The sequence below is a fragment of the Pleurodeles waltl genome, chromosome 4_1 (assembly GCF_031143425.1).
Source record: "Pleurodeles waltl isolate 20211129_DDA chromosome 4_1, aPleWal1.hap1.20221129, whole genome shotgun sequence".
In the NCBI taxonomy this organism is placed as follows: domain Eukaryota; kingdom Metazoa; phylum Chordata; class Amphibia; order Caudata; family Salamandridae; genus Pleurodeles; species Pleurodeles waltl.
In genome coordinates, this window is record NC_090442.1 from 790,976,433 (window position 1) to 790,994,917 (window position 18,485).

Sequence of the window (18,485 nt, forward strand, 5' to 3'; positions counted from 1 at the left end):
ACGGTAACGAAGGGCTCGAAAAAGGTGAAAAAGCAGGAGAGCCTGATCAGAGGAGGGCTTTCCCAGAAGCAGACGATACAGAAAAGGAAAAGGAGAACGTGATTGATTCCCCAAGAGGAGGGGACAAGGCAGAACAGAACAAAAAGGTTCAAGCTTCCTCAGAAAAGGTCGCAGGTCCATCAAGTGGACACGGTGCAAAGAGGAGGCTAAGCATATCACCAATAAAACAAAGGACCGAAGAAAGTTTGAACGACGGAGAAAGGCCAAAAGTGAAAGAGAAAAGAAAAGAAGTAACTGTCGCGGTACCATCCCCGAGTGAAGAAAAAGACTTGACAAAAGTGGAAAGTACGAGCGAAGCAGAATCGAAAAGAGAAGCAAAATTGAAAAGGAAAAGGATACCGAACAGAAGGTATTCCGGTCCTGAATGGGCATATGTAGCCAATGACGATTGGACGGACGAATTTGTATCTCTAAGCCTCGAGAACGAAGAAGAAGAGATACCAATAGAAAAGAAAAGTTTTATGGACTCTGTTGATTGAAAGGGTGATAAATGACATTGCTTGCTACAATTTAACGTGATACAACCAGCTGAGACATTGCTAAACCGGATGAGACATTTGCTAACCTGATAAGACTTTTGAAAACCTGATTGACTCTTAAACACGATTTGAGACAACGTGCCAACTTTGAAAAAAAAAAAAAAAAAAAAAGAGTGAGTTATTGCCGAATTGAGAGCCGAATTGAGACAAATGCTGCTAACCGATAAGTGACTTGGCCTCTTGAAGAAGACTGTGTGAAGATTGCGCTCGTTCAGCTTTGTAACTGATTTGCTAAATAGTTTTATAGGTGCTTCTAGCTCTCTGATTCTATACAGATCATGACGCAATACAGTAGAAAGAAATATTGTAAATATGTGTGTATAGGCTTGGTAATTGCATGTGTACTAATAATAATGGCAATAGTGCTTGGAATGCATGGTAAGGGTGAGAAGGAGAAAATTGATGCTTCTACTTTTGCTCCTGTTACTGTCACTGAACTAACCGCATTGAAAAGACTAGAATTGGATGAGAGACTCTTGCATGATAAGAAAGAACTTTCATATAATGTTTTCTATCGCTTGCTAACAGAATATGTTGAGACTATGGATGCGAAAGATTGTTATGTGTGTACACAGATACCGACATCAGTAAAGGAAGGGGTGACATATCACCACATGCCTCTTACATATGGGATTACATGTAGTATAGTAATGTCTAGGTTTTATGGTCAGACTAACATACAGTATTTTTACTCGAATTATGATGTTACCTTTGCATATGTTCCTATAATAGCGCAGCTAAGCCAGATTGCTAAAGATTGGGATGCTAAAATAATGAGGGAATTTTTTCGAGCCAATGCAACCTTTTGAAACGGCTCACGCTCATAGGGAAAACCTTACCTGCTCGCTATCTGCAGTAGAAATAAGCTTTTTAGATCGCACAGATGATAGAAGGGCACAAATGAATGCGAAATTAGAAAAAGAGCTACATAAGAGGACTTCAGTAGATAATTATGATTTTGCCGCAATAAAGACACAAGGGAGAATTGCTTTAGATGCTTGGCATGTAGGGAAATTTTTTATATATCGAGGTGAATCTTATTATGACAACATTTTTGTAGGAGCGAGTGAGTGTAAACATACATTTATCTTTAAGGCCAAATGGACATTCATGATGAACGGACTTGACCCTGTCATTCCAGGTGTATATTACATTTGTGGATATAATGCCTATTATCGTCTTCCAAAGGGATGGTGGGGGAGATGTTATTTGGGTATAGTGTTCCCAAAGGTTTATCAACTGGATGACCTATCGATGATTTCAAAGACATCTGGATCCCATCGTATCCAGAAAAGAGAGACCGCAGCTGCTGTGGTAGGAGATATATTTGGAGCCATGATTCCTTCATTGGGAGTTGTGTTGAATTCCATCAAAATAAGAAAGTTGTCTACTATAGTGGATAACATGTTGACAAAGTTTTCAGGTGCTATAATCCTGATAGATGCTGAACTTGCAGCGGAAAGAGCTATGACTCTTCAAAATAGGCTTGCTTTAGACATTCTTTTAGCAAAGGATGGTGCCGTTTGCAAAATGCTTGGTGCACAACACTGTTGTACGTATATTCCAGACAACAGTGTGAAGATTAAAACTATGCTTGCTAATCTAACAAAAGAGAGTGCAGATTTGAAGGAATTGAAAGAACAAGGAGTGTGGGAGAAGGTTGGAAAAGGACTTGCTTCAGTGGGAAGTTGGCTTGGTGGAATTTGGAATGGAATATTGCTAAAAATAATAGAGGGAATTCTAATAGTTCTAATTTGCATATTTGGAATTTGGGGAATAAAAAGGGGAATAATAATGATTATGGAAAGAATTAAAAGAAGAAAGGAAGAGAAAATAATGAAAAGAATGGCAGAAGAATACAAAGCGAAAACTAGGGGAATTAAAAGGAAAAGAGAACTGACAGAATTTTAATGGAATAAAATTTGTGGGCATGATTTGGTGTGATGACAAGTAGTCATCAGAGGAGGGATTGATGAAGCAGAAAATGAAGGTTTTCATTTATTAGCGCTTAAACGTAGTGCTGCAATAATCATGTGTGACTTTAACCGAACTAATAAAGATTGTACGGGGACAAAATGTGCCCTCAGAGTAGTTTGCATCATTTATAAGCGTGCTTTATATAACGTGATGTATTAGAATTGCACTAATCCGACATAATCATGAACGTGTGCTACGATTTGCTTGTTTGAAATGTTTTAGCTTAGCATAACTTTAGCGGAGGCTTTGGCCTAGTTGCCTGGTCTCACGGTTTAGATGCTCGTATTTTTCCAATGTGCTATTAAACGTGTATTTTTGCTTGAAGCTGTACTTTTCCACTGAGATCGTTCACATGCTTATCTTAAGGTTTCGTGCCAGCCTGGCATATTTTCTCTTTACTCAAAGGTCAATCTGCAGGTGCGGACAATGGAAGCTCTGAAAGTGAGTTAATTGGTATAAAATGTTGCAACTTGCGTACCCATCTCCAAGGATAATGTATGCTTAAGTAAAAGCTTGAGAACTGTCGTTTTTGATTGGACAATTTGAAGCTAACCTATGAACCCTCCAATGGAAGACCCTACTGGATTTGAACTGTTGTCTATAAAAACCAGGTGCACGAGAGGAAAGTAGCCATTATTGGACATCCCGCCATTTTGCAGGACATTGTAGCTATTATGGCCCACTTGGCTGCGACGCCATTTTGAAAGAGACTTTGATGCTTTCTCTAATCGAGAGAAAGAGACTTTAATGATTCTTGCCCTAGAGACTTTAACTTTGATCCCTTTGCATGAAGTAGTAGTTTTTATATTGCCGCCGTGAGGCAATTGCCCCATCCACCCCTGCCCCTTTGCCCCGTCCCATGCTGATCGAGAAACGGTACCTGTGAGACGAAGACTTCCTTGAATGCTGATCGTAATTGGTAAATATGAAAGGAAATTGTACAATTGCATTGTGTCTCTTTTAGGTAACCAACTGCTGATTTGATAAGAGCCCTAGTTAGGAGTTTTCTAAATTGATGTTGCTAAATTGTTTTTTTTGCATGAAGTCCCACATGCCGATGCTAATTTGAGGTTAGATGAGGATTCCTTTTGTCGCACGATGCAATTTGAGACCTTGTTATGCTGACTAAATGTATGCAATTAGCTCATTACAGATTATAGTATTAGTGATTTGCATTGCCATTATCGAATGCCTTGTTATTCAAATGCTGCATAGATTGCACCTGTTTCGCCGCTATGGACAGCTATTAATGTTCATTTATGTTTATCATTTGGTGTTGAGACACATTTACATTGTGCTAGCTTTGTTAATATAGGGAAATAAATTCACTAACTTTGAATAAACTGGTGTGTTTATTCCTGACTGAAAGGTCAGGGTTCGTCGAAATGTATTCTGGATTAATTGTAAAGTGTTATGTTGATCAGGGTATTGCTTATGTTCGTTATTGATTATTGATTTAATGAAATTGACTGATTAAGGGTACCGAGAGTCCCACTTAGCCAAAAGATTCATCGGCCTAAAGAGCGTCCAATACATGTAAAATTACTAGTACGGACCGTTCTATCAGTAGATGGTAGCAGAGGACGGTTACGTCTTTTGGGACCCCGTACTCTTAAAGTACATGGTGTTGAATTGACGGTTACGCCTTTTGAGACCCCATTCGAGAAGTTGAATTAGATTTTCTTGGGTAAAATAGATTGACAGAATGATGATGGGCTAGGTCCACCGCGACTTTCCCGGGATCTCGGAGCTTGCGAATGGAGAGAATGGAGGTGTGGAATCGGCGTTGGCGGTACTAGTGATGGTATGAGTTAGGGTTAGGGTTAGGGTTTTGCGCTTGCACAGCTTATTGCCGCAGGGTGTGTGAAAAGGTTGCGAGGATTTTTTTCTTTTTTTTTGTGAAAATAGCGGAGGTGCGACTCCGAGTGTAGAAGTAGAGAAGTCGTCGAACTTCATAGAAATAGCGGAGGTGCGACTCCGAGTGTGAGAGTAGGGAAGTCGTCGAACTTCATGTGCGTGTGGCGCTTCGTGCATAAAAAGGTCCACGTGGTTGTTGTTGTTGAGACGGGCCCTGCGAGGTCAAGAGACTCCGGAGTATGTTGTTTTATGTTGTGGTCTGGGCGGTTTAGTAGGTTGATCGGGCGTGGTCAACGAGTCGGTACGTGTGTTAAGGGAGTGAAAGAAACTTCGACTTCGGGCTTTGACACAATTCTAAGTGCACTAGAATAGATCACTGACAAGTTGAGAGCAGTCTGCGGGTCAGATTTTGCTTGCGAACGTGGGGACCGAGAAAGATGGAATAACTGCCGAGGCTAGTGAAAAATCCCTAAGGTCCTGAAGCGATTGTGTTACCCTTCCTGTAGTAAACCGACAGATCTGTTTTATATTTTTGGTAGCTCGCGATACATGCAAGAAGTTGTTACGAGAGGGGCTGAGTGAAGGAAGACTAGCCGCGAGGCTTTGTCAGCCGCAGTGTGTGTGAGTGTGACGTCACTAGGAGCCGCGCTGGGATAGGTTGGTTGCAGAGAAGGGTCGCGCACGGATTGGACGCAGTCCGTGGGGCTCGATTGGAAGGGGAAAGGCAAGCGAAGAGTATTCCGGGAATTAAAGTCACCTATTGATTACAAACTTTGTGAAATAAAAAGACGAGAAAATGAAATTTTTTAAAGCATTAAGGAGTGCGATGAAGGGGGAGTCTTACATTAAAGCGAGCGTAGGAGAGGAGACGCCGCCTGAAGGTACACCAGCTTACATTGTAATGGAGGAAAAAGGGGTAGCTCCGTGCCTTTGGCTAAAGCAATGGCACAAGTTGACAGAGAAACATGGGAGCGTAGCATTCCCGATCCATGGGACGTTCAATATAAGGATTCTAGAGAATTTGAGATTCACGATGTACGACATGAAGGTGCCTCCAAGGCCAGCCCAGTTTGAGGCTCTAGCGATTTGGGAATTAATGGCTAGACAGCAACAGAAAAATAAGTTCGAAACAAGGATAAGGAAGGTAGAAAAGACACTAGCGGATGCTAGGTGGGATAATGCACAGAAGGTGTGGAGGTCAGATGTATTGCAGGGGATAAAATTGTTTCCCACAATTACTAAGGAAGAAGAGGAGACAGGTAAGAAAGCTACCTGTAAGACAAACAGGAGGTGTTCCAAGGATAGAGAGGACGAGGAAAAATTGAGAAGAGAAGAGGAGTTAGAGGATGAGGAGCTAATAATGCAATTGCTGAACGACCGTCCACCACCTTATGCGGAGAGTGGACAAGGTCCAAGTACCAGTTCTGCCCCTCCGGCACCGGTACAGAACAGTGAAACTCAGAGTTCAGGAGCATCATCGGGGTCTAAGGACCCGAGTTTACTGTTCACCCCGCAGATACCGCAGGTTAGGAGAATATATCCAGATGTGCCCATGTTGAAACCAGCAGAAAATTATCAGCCACAGATTCCAGGATACTATAGCAGTGACAACAGTGCAGGAATGATTCTAGATCCAACCGTAAGGGGAGTACAGAGTGGTCACAATCCGACATTGGCACAAGCTGAATCAACTCAGTTTTTGATGCTTCAAAAGCAGATGCAGGGGGGAAATGCACATGCTCAGGTGACGGGGAGTCAAATGGGTATGCCGGCAATGATGACCCATAGTGTGGGAATGAACATGCCTCAGAACATGGGAAATGGACAGAACCCAGACGTGATATCGCTACCCATTACTGTAGGTCCACCGGTACCTCTGTACAGTCAGCCTAATTTAGGTATGAGCGGTCAGGGATCAATGCTGCAGAATGGGACAGAAAGGAGGTGCATAGAAAACACTCCAGGGATAACTCCGATAGTGGCTCAGCCAACTGGATCCGGATCCTTGATGGAGTTTAGTCCTGTATGTGCTCAGTCAACACTGGTGAGGTCGAGCCCCCCACTGATAATACCTCTAACATCGAACACTGAAAAGTTGCCGCAACCATCAATGGCAGTCAATGTGAATGCTACACTGATGGGGTTGAATGCGCAACAGCTGACACAGTGGTTCAACAGTTTGAATTCCACACAAAGCTCAGACAGTGGGAAGGGAGAAGATTATATGAACAGGATGAGGTTGAACATGGAAGCACAAGAATTGGTGGAAGGGACCATGGGTGTGAATAGGTTAGAGTCCTACTCGGAAGAAGAGCTGAGATACCTATGTCCAAGGATTACGAAAGAAGTGAATAAGGTACATAAAAGCTTGCAGGAAATAGCTGACAAAAACGGGGTGGATATAGACAAAACAAAACACTTGAGCAGGAGCTATAGATTGGATTTTGGCACCACAGATTTTGAACACATGAGGTCAGCAGGTATGAAGGCGCACCTTAGAGAATTGCTGCAGAGTGCACAAGTGTGGAGGTGTTTAGACAAGTGGGAAAGCAGGTGGGTAAAGAGAAAGGAAAAGAGGAGGGACAGTGCTACAGAGCACAATGAGAAAAGACCACAGAGTAGCGAGGCAGTAACCATGTTACCAATGAGGGAGACAGCAGGGGGAAAATTAATACATGTACCGTGGCACAGAAGTGACATTCAGTCTTTTACGGATGATTTTCCCAAATTGAGAGAGAAACCGATTGAATGGTATCAACAGACTGACAGGTTTGTGAAGCTTGCAAAATGTCTCTGGGAAGACCTGAACACCCTCATTGAGATTGTGGTTCCGGCAGATTTGTGGGAGGATTGCAAAAGAGCTGTAGGTTGGCCGACAAGTGAACCAGAGAGAGACAGGGATACGGGTGCACCATCACCTATGGTGATGAGCTTGTACTACAAGGTGATTGAGCATTTGAAGACGAAAGTTGCCGCGAAAAATGTGGATTGGCAGAAGATCGATCGAACAGCCCAAGAGGCTAAAGAGTCGATTCATAGTTACTATGAGAGGTTGTTGAAGGCGTTTAAGAACTACAGCGGCACGGAAACAATAGAGGCGAAGGACATGCTTCATTTTCTGTTTAGATTTGTGGAAGGGTTGAGACCAGAAATAAGTCAGATGATAAAGTCGCATTTGATTTGTTGGCAATCGAAACCGATTGATGAAGTGTTGAATTATGCGAAATACTGTAGCGACGAAATTGAAGTGAAACAGAAAAAGTTGAAAGAGAAGGTGATGATGATGCAGCTTAAAGCAGCCCAGACAGGTTTGCAAGGGTTGCAAGGGTTCCAACAACAGGTACCGCAACCGCAGCCGCAGTTGCAGGGAAACATGACGTTTCCGCCACAGGCCAGAGGCAGAGGCAGAGGAGGTTTTGTGAATAATGGTCCGGATTTGAACACTGTTGTGAATGGTGTGCAGGCAATGAAGAAGGTGATGCCGTGTCACGTGTGCGGAATTGTCGGACATTGGAAACGCGAGTGCCCGATGGTGGTGCAGGAAGGTGCAGGTGTTGGTCAGCAAAACAATGATGTCAATGCATTTCAGACAATGAGGGGACCGAAAATGAGAGGTCCAAACCCAAATTTTCAGACCGTAAATCAGTTGCAGGGATTACAACCTATGCAGCCGCAGCAGATGCAGATGCCCCGTATGCAGATGACGCAAATGCAGCCAATGCAACAGCAGTTTCCCATGGTACCTAATCAGCGAATGCAAATACCTTTGGCGCCAATGAGTCAGCAGCAAGTGATGGTTCCTCCACAGGTTTCGGGTCAGGTAATGAATACAAATGGCACTGTACAACAGTTCCCATAACACAGTGAGAGTGGAATAAACAATGTATGGGAGAGTGAAAGTTCAGGAGAGGAAGGAGATTGTGTGCTTGCAGCATCCTTGGAAGTTGATCAAAAGGGTCCGTACGTAGAGGGAAGAGTAATGGGTCATCGTGTCTCATTCTTGGTTGACACGGGAGCCACACGTTCAACAGTTAAGAGCAGTGAAGTACCAAATTTGCCACTCTCAGGGAGTACAGTTCAAGTGGTGGGAGTAGCAAACAGGCACCTGACAAACCCAATAACAGATCCGGTACCAGTCAGCATTGGCAACTATCAAGGGTTACACAAATTTGTGGTATGTGATTCAAGCCCGATAGCACTATTAGGGAGAGACCTATTGTGCAAATTGGGATGTTCGATTATGTGTTCGAACGAGGGAATAAAAATTCAGACGAGCAGTGATGGGGAAGAAGAGGACAGTGTAGAGGGGGATGAGATGGAAACTGTCGATGAAGAGTATCCTCTAATTTGCCTTTTCCCGATGATAACTGAAGAAGATATTCCAGCTGAATTACGGGAGACAGTCGGAAAGGAAGTGTGGGATATGACAGGGAAAGAGGTGGGATTGATGAAAGGAGTGGAACCAGTGAAAGTGACTGTAAAGCCCAATGCGATCTTTCCCCAGACCCCACAATACCACATGGCACAGGACACCCTCATGAAAGTTGCCCAACTCATTGACGAATTTGTAAAACAGGGAGTACTGAAAGATGTGTTAAGCAGTCCATGTAATTCACCAATCATGGGACTAATAAAGCCGAGTGGAAAGGTCCGACTCGTGCAGGACTTGAGGAAAATAAATGACATCATAGTCAAATGCTGCCCTGTAGTACCGAATCCAGCTGTGATAATGTTTCAAGTCCCTTGCGATGCCGAGTGGTTCTCAGTCATCGACTTGTCACAAGCATTCTTCTCGGTGCCTCTTCATGAGGACAGCCAATTTCTCTTTTGTTTCAAATTCTTAGACAGAGTGTACAGTTGGTGTCGAATTCCTCAAGGGTTTTCTGAGTCACCGTCAATCTTCAATCAGATTCTAAAGAAAGATTTGGAAGCATTAGAATTGCCATTCGAATCAACCCTAGTACAGTACATTGATGACTTACTGATTGCATCAAAGACAGAAAGTGGCTGCACAGCCGATACCATTGCCCTACTGAACAATTTGGGAAGGAGTGGACACAAGGTGTCTCCTTCCAAATTGCAGTTCTGTCAGAAGAAAGTGAAATACTTGGGTCACCAAATAGAGAAAGGGTCACGGAGAATAATGAAGGAAAGAATTACAAGTGTACTTCAAATGAGTCCACCAAAGACAAGGAGGGAGGTGAGGAAGTTTTTGGGAATGGTGGGCTATTGTCGCCAGTGGATTCCCAACTTCTCAACTCTAGCAAAACCTTTACTGAAGCTGACCCAGAAGGATGCCTTGGATCAAATTGAGCTGAAAGGAGATGAGATGGATGCTTTTGTTGAATTGAAGGAATGCATGTGCAGGGCTCCAGCTTTAGGCATGCCTGACTACACAAAGCCTTTCACACTGTTTTGTCATGAACGTGATGCATGTTCTTTGTCTGTCTTGACTCAAGCCCATGGTGGCATAAACAGACCAGTAGCGTATTTTTCAGCTACTTTGGATCCGGTCGCAGCAGCACTTCCAGGGTGTTTGCGCGCCGTAGCAGCAGTTGGTATCAGCCTCACTCAGAGTGAAGGAATAGTGATGGGACACCCAGTAACAGTCATGGTCCCTCACTCAGTTGAGATACTTTTGACCCGCTCCCGAACGCAACACATGACTGGAGCAAGACTCACAAGGTATGAAACGATAATTCTGGGCTCACCGAACGTGCAGCTGAAAAGGTGCACTACGTTGAATCCAGCAACCTTGCTTCCCGGTGAAAACGCTGAAATTGAGAACGCTGAAGACGTCGAGCATGACTGCCTTCAGGTGACTGAATTTTGCACAAAACCTCGACCTGACATTAAGGATACTAAGCTTGATGAAAATGACCAAATTGTTTTTGTTGATGGGTCATGTCTAAGAGATGGGATGGGAATTTTGAAAGCGGGATATGCTCTATGTACTGTAACAGGTGTCTTGGAAGCGGGGTGGCTTCAAGGAGTCTATTCTGCACAAGTAGCAGAACTTGTAGCCCTTACAAGAGCATGTCAACTGTCTACATTGATGAAAGTCACCATTTACACTGATAGTCAGTACGGGTTTGGGATTGTACACGACTTTGGACAACTATGGTCACAGAGAGGTTTCCTGACTTCTTCAGGATCCCCAGTGAAGAATGGGGAAAGAATAAGGGAATTGTTACACGCCATTCAAATGCCAGCCGAAGTTGCAGTGGTAAAGTGTAGTGCTCATACAAAAGGACAGGACTATGTTTCTCTGGGAAATGCATATGCGGATCAAGTCGCAAGATTTTGCGCCTTGAATTGTATATTGCTCAGAGATGAATGGAATTCGATAAGTGAACCAGAACTCGAACCAGCTGAAGCATTTGCCTTGAAAGTTGTAGATACAATAGATGAATTAAAAGCATTACAGAATAACGTCAGGGAGGACGAAAGAGATTCCTGGATTAAATCACAATGTATAAAGAGCCCAGACGAGTTATGGGTTTCAAATGAGGGAAAATTTGTTTTGCCAAATAGTCTCTTATCACAGCTTGCGCGGTTCTATCATGGGCAAGCTCACCTAGGGAGAGATGCCATGATAAGATTGTTCAAAACTGATTGGTTTAACCCCAGATTTCGTCAAGCTGCAGAAGCAGTTTGCCATCGATGTGTCACTTGCCAGCAGATGAACCCAGGAAAGGGAACAGTTGTGAACGCGAGCCACATTGGCAGAGCCAGTGGCCCGTTTAGTCGGATGCAGATGGACTTCATTGAGATGCCTGTGCATGGAGGATTGAAGTATGTGTTGGTGATTGTGTGCATTTTTAGTCATTGGATTGAGGCATACCCCACACGTAGAAATGACAGCCTTACAGTTGCAAAACTATTGTTGAGGGAGTTAATACCACGTTTCGGATTCCCGATCTCTTTAGAATCAGATAGGGGAAGTCACTTCAATAACGAGGTGATAAAGTTACTTTGCGAAGCGCTGAACATTGAGCAAAAGCTGCATTGTAGCTATCGCCCTGAAGCCTCAGGACTGGTGGAACAAATGAATGGTACACTGAAATCAAGAAGGGCGAAAATATGTGCATCGACAAATTTGAAATGGCCTGACGCATTGCCCTTGGTGCTAATGTCAATGAGAAACACCCCTGATAGAAAGACTGGATTGTCTCCGCACGAAATTCTCATGGGCAGGGCTATGAGACTTCCTGCAGTTCCCGCAAACGCGCTTTTGAATATTACAGATGATATGGTGTTAGACTACTGCAAGGGTCTGGCTGACGTGGTTCGCTCTTTCTCTCACCAGGTGGAAGCGACCACCTTGCCACCGATCCAAGGTCCAGGACACGCACTGAAAGCAGGTGACTGGGTCGTGGTAAAGAAGCACGTGAGAAAGTCGTGTCTGGAACCCCGTTGGAAAGGCCCTTTCCAAGTGATCCTGACGACAACTACCGCTGTGAAGTGTGCGGGGGTTCCCAACTGGATTCACGCCAGTCACACAAAGAAGGTGTTGTGTCCCACAGACGAGGAAGTTGAAGCGCTAAAACTGCCAGTGCCTGATAAAACAGTGCTGAGTGCCGAGACAGAGCAAAACCGAACTGAAAGCGAACAGGCAGGAACGGAAGAGAGAGAGATATTCTCTGAAGACGAAGAGACTAATTCACTTGGGGAAGACCAAGGAGAAAGTTCAGACAGCGACAAAGCAGCTGAAGGTGACAAAGAACCTGAAGCAGCTGAGGGTAGCAAAAAGCCTGAAGCAGCCGAAGGTGACAAGGAACCTGAAGCAGCTGAAAGTGATAAAGAGCCTGACGAAAGTAACGGTAACGAAGGGCTCGAAAAAGGTGAAAAAGCAGGAGAGCCTGATCAGAGGAGGGCTTTCCCAGAAGCAGACGATACAGAAAAGGAAAAGGAGAACGTGATTGATTCCCCAAGAGGAGGGGACAAGGCAGAACAGAACAAAAAGGTTCAAGCTTCCTCAGAAAAGGTCGCAGGTCCATCAAGTGGACACGGTGCAAAGAGGAGGCTAAGCATATCACCAATAAAACAAAGGACCGAAGAAAGTTTGAACGACGGAGAAAGGCCAAAAGTGAAAGAGAAAAGAAAAGAAGTAACTGTCGCGGTACCATCCCCGAGTGAAGAAAAAGACTTGACAAAAGTGGAAAGTACGAGCGAAGCAGAATCGAAAAGAGAAGCAAAATTGAAAAGGAAAAGGATACCGAACAGAAGGTATTCCGGTCCTGAATGGGCATATGTAGCCAATGACGATTGGACGGACGAATTTGTATCTCTAAGCCTCGAGAACGAAGAAGAAGAGATACCAATAGAAAAGAAAAGTTTTATGGACTCTGTTGATTGAAAGGGTGATAAATGACATTGCTTGCTACAATTTAACGTGATACAACCAGCTGAGACATTGCTAAACCGGATGAGACATTTGCTAACCTGATAAGACTTTTGAAAACCTGATTGACTCTTAAACACGATTTGAGACAACGTGCCAACTTTGAAAAAAAAAAAAAAAAAAAAAGAGTGAGTTATTGCCGAATTGAGAGCCGAATTGAGACAAATGCTGCTAACCGATAAGTGACTTGGCCTCTTGAAGAAGACTGTGTGAAGATTGCGCTCGTTCAGCTTTGTAACTGATTTGCTAAATAGTTTTATAGGTGCTTCTAGCTCTCTGATTCTATACAGATCATGACGCAATACAGTAGAAAGAAATATTGTAAATATGTGTGTATAGGCTTGGTAATTGCATGTGTACTAATAATAATGGCAATAGTGCTTGGAATGCATGGTAAGGGTGAGAAGGAGAAAATTGATGCTTCTACTTTTGCTCCTGTTACTGTCACTGAACTAACCGCATTGAAAAGACTAGAATTGGATGAGAGACTCTTGCATGATAAGAAAGAACTTTCATATAATGTTTTCTATCGCTTGCTAACAGAATATGTTGAGACTATGGATGCGAAAGATTGTTATGTGTGTACACAGATACCGACATCAGTAAAGGAAGGGGTGACATATCACCACATGCCTCTTACATATGGGATTACATGTAGTATAGTAATGTCTAGGTTTTATGGTCAGACTAACATACAGTATTTTTACTCGAATTATGATGTTACCTTTGCATATGTTCCTATAATAGCGCAGCTAAGCCAGATTGCTAAAGATTGGGATGCTAAAATAATGAGGGAATTTTTTCGAGCCAATGCAACCTTTTGAAACGGCTCACGCTCATAGGGAAAACCTTACCTGCTCGCTATCTGCAGTAGAAATAAGCTTTTTAGATCGCACAGATGATAGAAGGGCACAAATGAATGCGAAATTAGAAAAAGAGCTACATAAGAGGACTTCAGTAGATAATTATGATTTTGCCGCAATAAAGACACAAGGGAGAATTGCTTTAGATGCTTGGCATGTAGGGAAATTTTGTATATATCGAGGTGAATCTTATTATGACAACATTTTTGTAGGAGCGAGTGAGTGTAAACATACATTTATCTTTAAGGCCAAATGGACATTCATGATGAACGGACTTGACCCTGTCATTCCAGGTGTATATTACATTTGTGGATATAATGCCTATTATCGTCTTCCAAAGGGATGGTGGGGGAGATGTTATTTGGGTATAGTGTTCCCAAAGGTTTATCAACTGGATGACCTATCGATGATTTCAAAGACATCTGGATCCCATCGTATCCAGAAAAGAGAGACCGCAGCTGCTGTGGTAGGAGATATATTTGGAGCCATGATTCCTTCATTGGGAGTTGTGTTGAATTCCATCAAAATAAGAAAGTTGTCTACTATAGTGGATAACATGTTGACAAAGTTTTCAGGTGCTATAATCCTGATAGATGCTGAACTTGCAGCGGAAAGAGCTATGACTCTTCAAAATAGGCTTGCTTTAGACATTCTTTTAGCAAAGGATGGTGCCGTTTGCAAAATGCTTGGTGCACAACACTGTTGTACGTATATTCCAGACAACAGTGTGAAGATTAAAACTATGCTTGCTAATCTAACAAAAGAGAGTGCAGATTTGAAGGAATTGAAAGAACAAGGAGTGTGGGAGAAGGTTGGAAAAGGACTTGCTTCAGTGGGAAGTTGGCTTGGTGGAATTTGGAATGGAATATTGCTAAAAATAATAGAGGGAATTCTAATAGTTCTAATTTGCATATTTGGAATTTGGGGAATAAAAAGGGGAATAATAATGATTATGGAAAGAATTAAAAGAAGAAAGGAAGAGAAAATAATGAAAAGAATGGCAGAAGAATACAAAGCGAAAACTAGGGGAATTAAAAGGAAAAGAGAACTGACAGAATTTTAATGGAATAAAATTTGTGGGCATGATTTGGTGTGATGACAAGTAGTCATCAGAGGAGGGATTGATGAAGCAGAAAATGAAGGTTTTCATTTATTAGCGCTTAAACGTAGTGCTGCAATAATCATGTGTGACTTTAACCGAACTAATAAAGATTGTACGGGGACAAAATGTGCCCTCAGAGTAGTTTGCATCATTTATAAGCGTGCTTTATATAACGTGATGTATTAGAATTGCACTAATCCGACATAATCATGAACGTGTGCTACGATTTGCTTGTTTGAAATGTTTTAGCTTAGCATAACTTTAGCGGAGGCTTTGGCCTAGTTGCCTGGTCTCAAGGTTTAGATGCTCGTATTTTTCCAATGTGCTATTAAACGTGTATTTTTGCTTGAAGCTGTACTTTTCCACTGAGATCGTTCACATGCTTATCTTAAGGTTTCGTGCCAGCCTGGCATATTTTCTCTTTACTCCAAGGTCAATCTGCAGGTGCGGACAATGGAAGCTCTGAAAGTGAGTTAATTGGTATAAAATGTTGCAACTTGCGTACCCATCTCCAAGGATAATGTATGCTTAAGTAAAAGCTTGAGAACTGTCGTTTTTGATTGGACAATTTGAAGCTAAGCTATGAACCCTCCAATGGAAGACCCTACTGGATTTGAACTGTTGTCTATAAAAACCAGGTGCACGAGAGGAAAGTAGCCATTATTGGACATCCCGCCATTTTGCAGGACATTGCAGCTATTATGGCCCACTTGGCTGCGACGCCATTTTGAAAGAGACTTTGATGCTTTCTCTAATCGAGAGAAAGAGACTTTAATGATTCTTGCCCTAGAGACTTTAACTTTGATCCCTTTGCATGAAGTAGTAGTTTTTATTTTGCCACCGTGAGGCAATTGCCCCATCCACCCCTGCCCCTTTGCCCCGTCCCATGCTGATCGAGAAACGGTACCTGTGAGACGAAGACTTCCTTGAATGCTGATCGTAATTGGTAAATATGAAAGGAAATTGTACAATTGCATTGTGTCTCTTTTAGGTAACCAACTGCTGATTTGATAAGAGCCCTAGTTAGGAGTTTTCTAAATTGATGTTGCTAAATTGTTTTTTTTGCATGAAGTCCCACATGCCGATGCTAATTTGAGGTTAGATGAGGATTCCTTTTGTCGCACGATGCAATTTGAGACCTTGTTATGCTGACTAAATGTATGCAATTAGCTCATTACAGATTATAGTATTAGTGATTTGCATTGCCATTATCGAATGCCTTGTTATTCAAATGCTGCATAGATTGCACCTGTTTCGCCGCTATGGACAGCTATTAATGTTCATTTATGTTTATCATTTGGTGTTGAGACACATTTACATTGTGCTAGCTTTGTTAATATAGGGAAATAAATTCACTAACTTTGAATAAACTGGTGTGTTTATTCCTGACTGAAAGGTCAGGGTTCGTCGAAATGTATTCTGGATTAATTGTAAAGTGTTATGTTGATCAGGGTATTGCTTATGTTCGTTATTGATTATTGATTTAATGAAATTGACTGATTAAGGGTACCGAGAGTCCCACTTAGCCAAAAGATTCATCGGCCTAAAGAGCGTCCAATACAGGTAAAATTACTAGTACGGACCGCTCTATCAGTGGCAGTTCCTCCTAGTGACCAGGCAGGTCACATGTCAGCACAGCAGCAGCAGTCCAAGGTGGTTCCTGGTGAGTCCATTCAGCAGTGTCCCGTGTCCAGTTCCAGGAAAGTTTTCTGGAGGCCCAAGAATGTCTAAATTGTGGGAACAATTCCCCTGTACTTATACTACGTTTACAGTGTTTTTTTACAATGAGGAGGAGAGGGGGTTCCAACCAGTTACAACTGGTTCTGGGAGTCCCCCTTCTCTCCTCCAGCACAGGCTCCAAACATCAGTGGGGGGTAAACGACCCTATTGTGGGAGGCCATGGCACAGCCTTTACAAATGCAGCTGTGCCCCGCCTCTCCCTTCTCTCCGCCCAGGAAGACTATACAATATGTAGATGCACCTCTGTGACACCTCCACCCTCCCTGTGTACAGGCTGTCTGAAAAGTATGCACAAAGCCCCAACTGTCAGTCTGCTCAGACGTGGATTGGAGGCAAGCTGCAAAAACACTAGTCATAAGCACAGATAAATGCGCACTTTCTAGAAGTGGCATTTCTGTAATAGTAATAAAAAATACACCTACACCAGTAAGCAGCATTTCTCATCACTATTACAACCATACCAAACATGCCTACGCTACCCCTCATAAATCAGACAATACCCCTTATACATAAGGCAGGGCATTTCTAATGCAATCCTATGAGAAGGCAGCACTTACAGCAGTGGGAAACCAAGTTAGGCTGTTTTTCACTACCAAGACAGGCCACGCAACCTGGCACATGTCCTGCCTTCTACATACATGGCACCCTGCCCATAGGGCTAGCTAGGGCGTACCTTAGGGGTGACTTACATGTAGTAAAAGGGGAGTTCTGGGCCTGGCAAGTAAATTTAGATGCCAGGTCCCTGTGGCAGAAAACTGCGCAAACATGCTCTGCGCTAGCAGGCCTGAGATAGGTTTGAAAGGCTACTTCAGTGGGTGGCGCAAACAGCGTTGCAGGCCCACTACTAGCATTTAATTTACAGGCCCTGGGTATAGGGATACCACTTTACAAAGGACTTATAGGTAAATTAAATATGTCAATTAGGTATAAGCCAATCATACCAATTTTACAAGGGAGAGCACATGCACTTTAGCACTGGTTAGCAGTAAAAAAGTGCTCAGAGTCATAACGTCAGCCAACAAAAGTCAGAAAACTAAGGAGGCAACAGGGAAAAAGTCTGGGGAATGACCCTGTAAAAGGGCCAGGTCCAACAATACCGATTCAGTATTTGGAAGGGATGGCCTAAACACACCCCTACCAAATCTCAAATGCAAAATGTGATTCGGTAACAAGTTACCAAATCACATTTTGCATTTTGTACATTTAAAAAAGCATTTTTCCATTGCAACCAACCCGATTCGCAGAATGCTTTGTACATCTGGCCCATGGCCTCAGGCTAACCTTTCTTTAATTTCTCTAATACCCTTCAGCTATAGCTGTCTGTTGCAGACCGCAGTTTATCCAGTACATTAACAAACTAAGAGTGTGCTTTGGGTCAGAACCTCATTCATGACTGGGTGGTGTTTTTGCCCATTTAAATTCCCTGATTCAATAGCTCTCCTCACTATTATTGTAGTTGTCTAGCTCCTGAGGCATTGCTTTGCTATGGTTTTTGATTGAATGAGTTACATCCTTCCACTGCTGATATCAGATATGTGTTCCTTTAGCTCTTGACATTTAGAAGTCTATGGCGGAGACCCTTCCACTAACCACTCATCGCAAAAAATATAGCTCCTTCTCTCTTTCCCCACAACATAGGCTTTTGTTCTCTCTCCCAAGCTTGTGAGAGCTCCCCACTGCTCAATTGTCCTCCTGTCTCATTCCTAGCCCCCTCTCACTATGTCTTCCCCATTTCTTCCCAGGCTTTTTCACCCATGATGGCTCTGCCCACCACCCCCTTGCCCCACTATTGGCTTTTGTCTATGCTTGCATTACTGTGGTGCAAGCACAGGCAAAGCAAAAGCCGTCAGGCAGCCATCAGGTGGTGTTTACATTGCACTTGACACAACTTCATGGTCATCTTGGAATTCTATAATAAACAATGCAAAAAACAGAATCCCAAG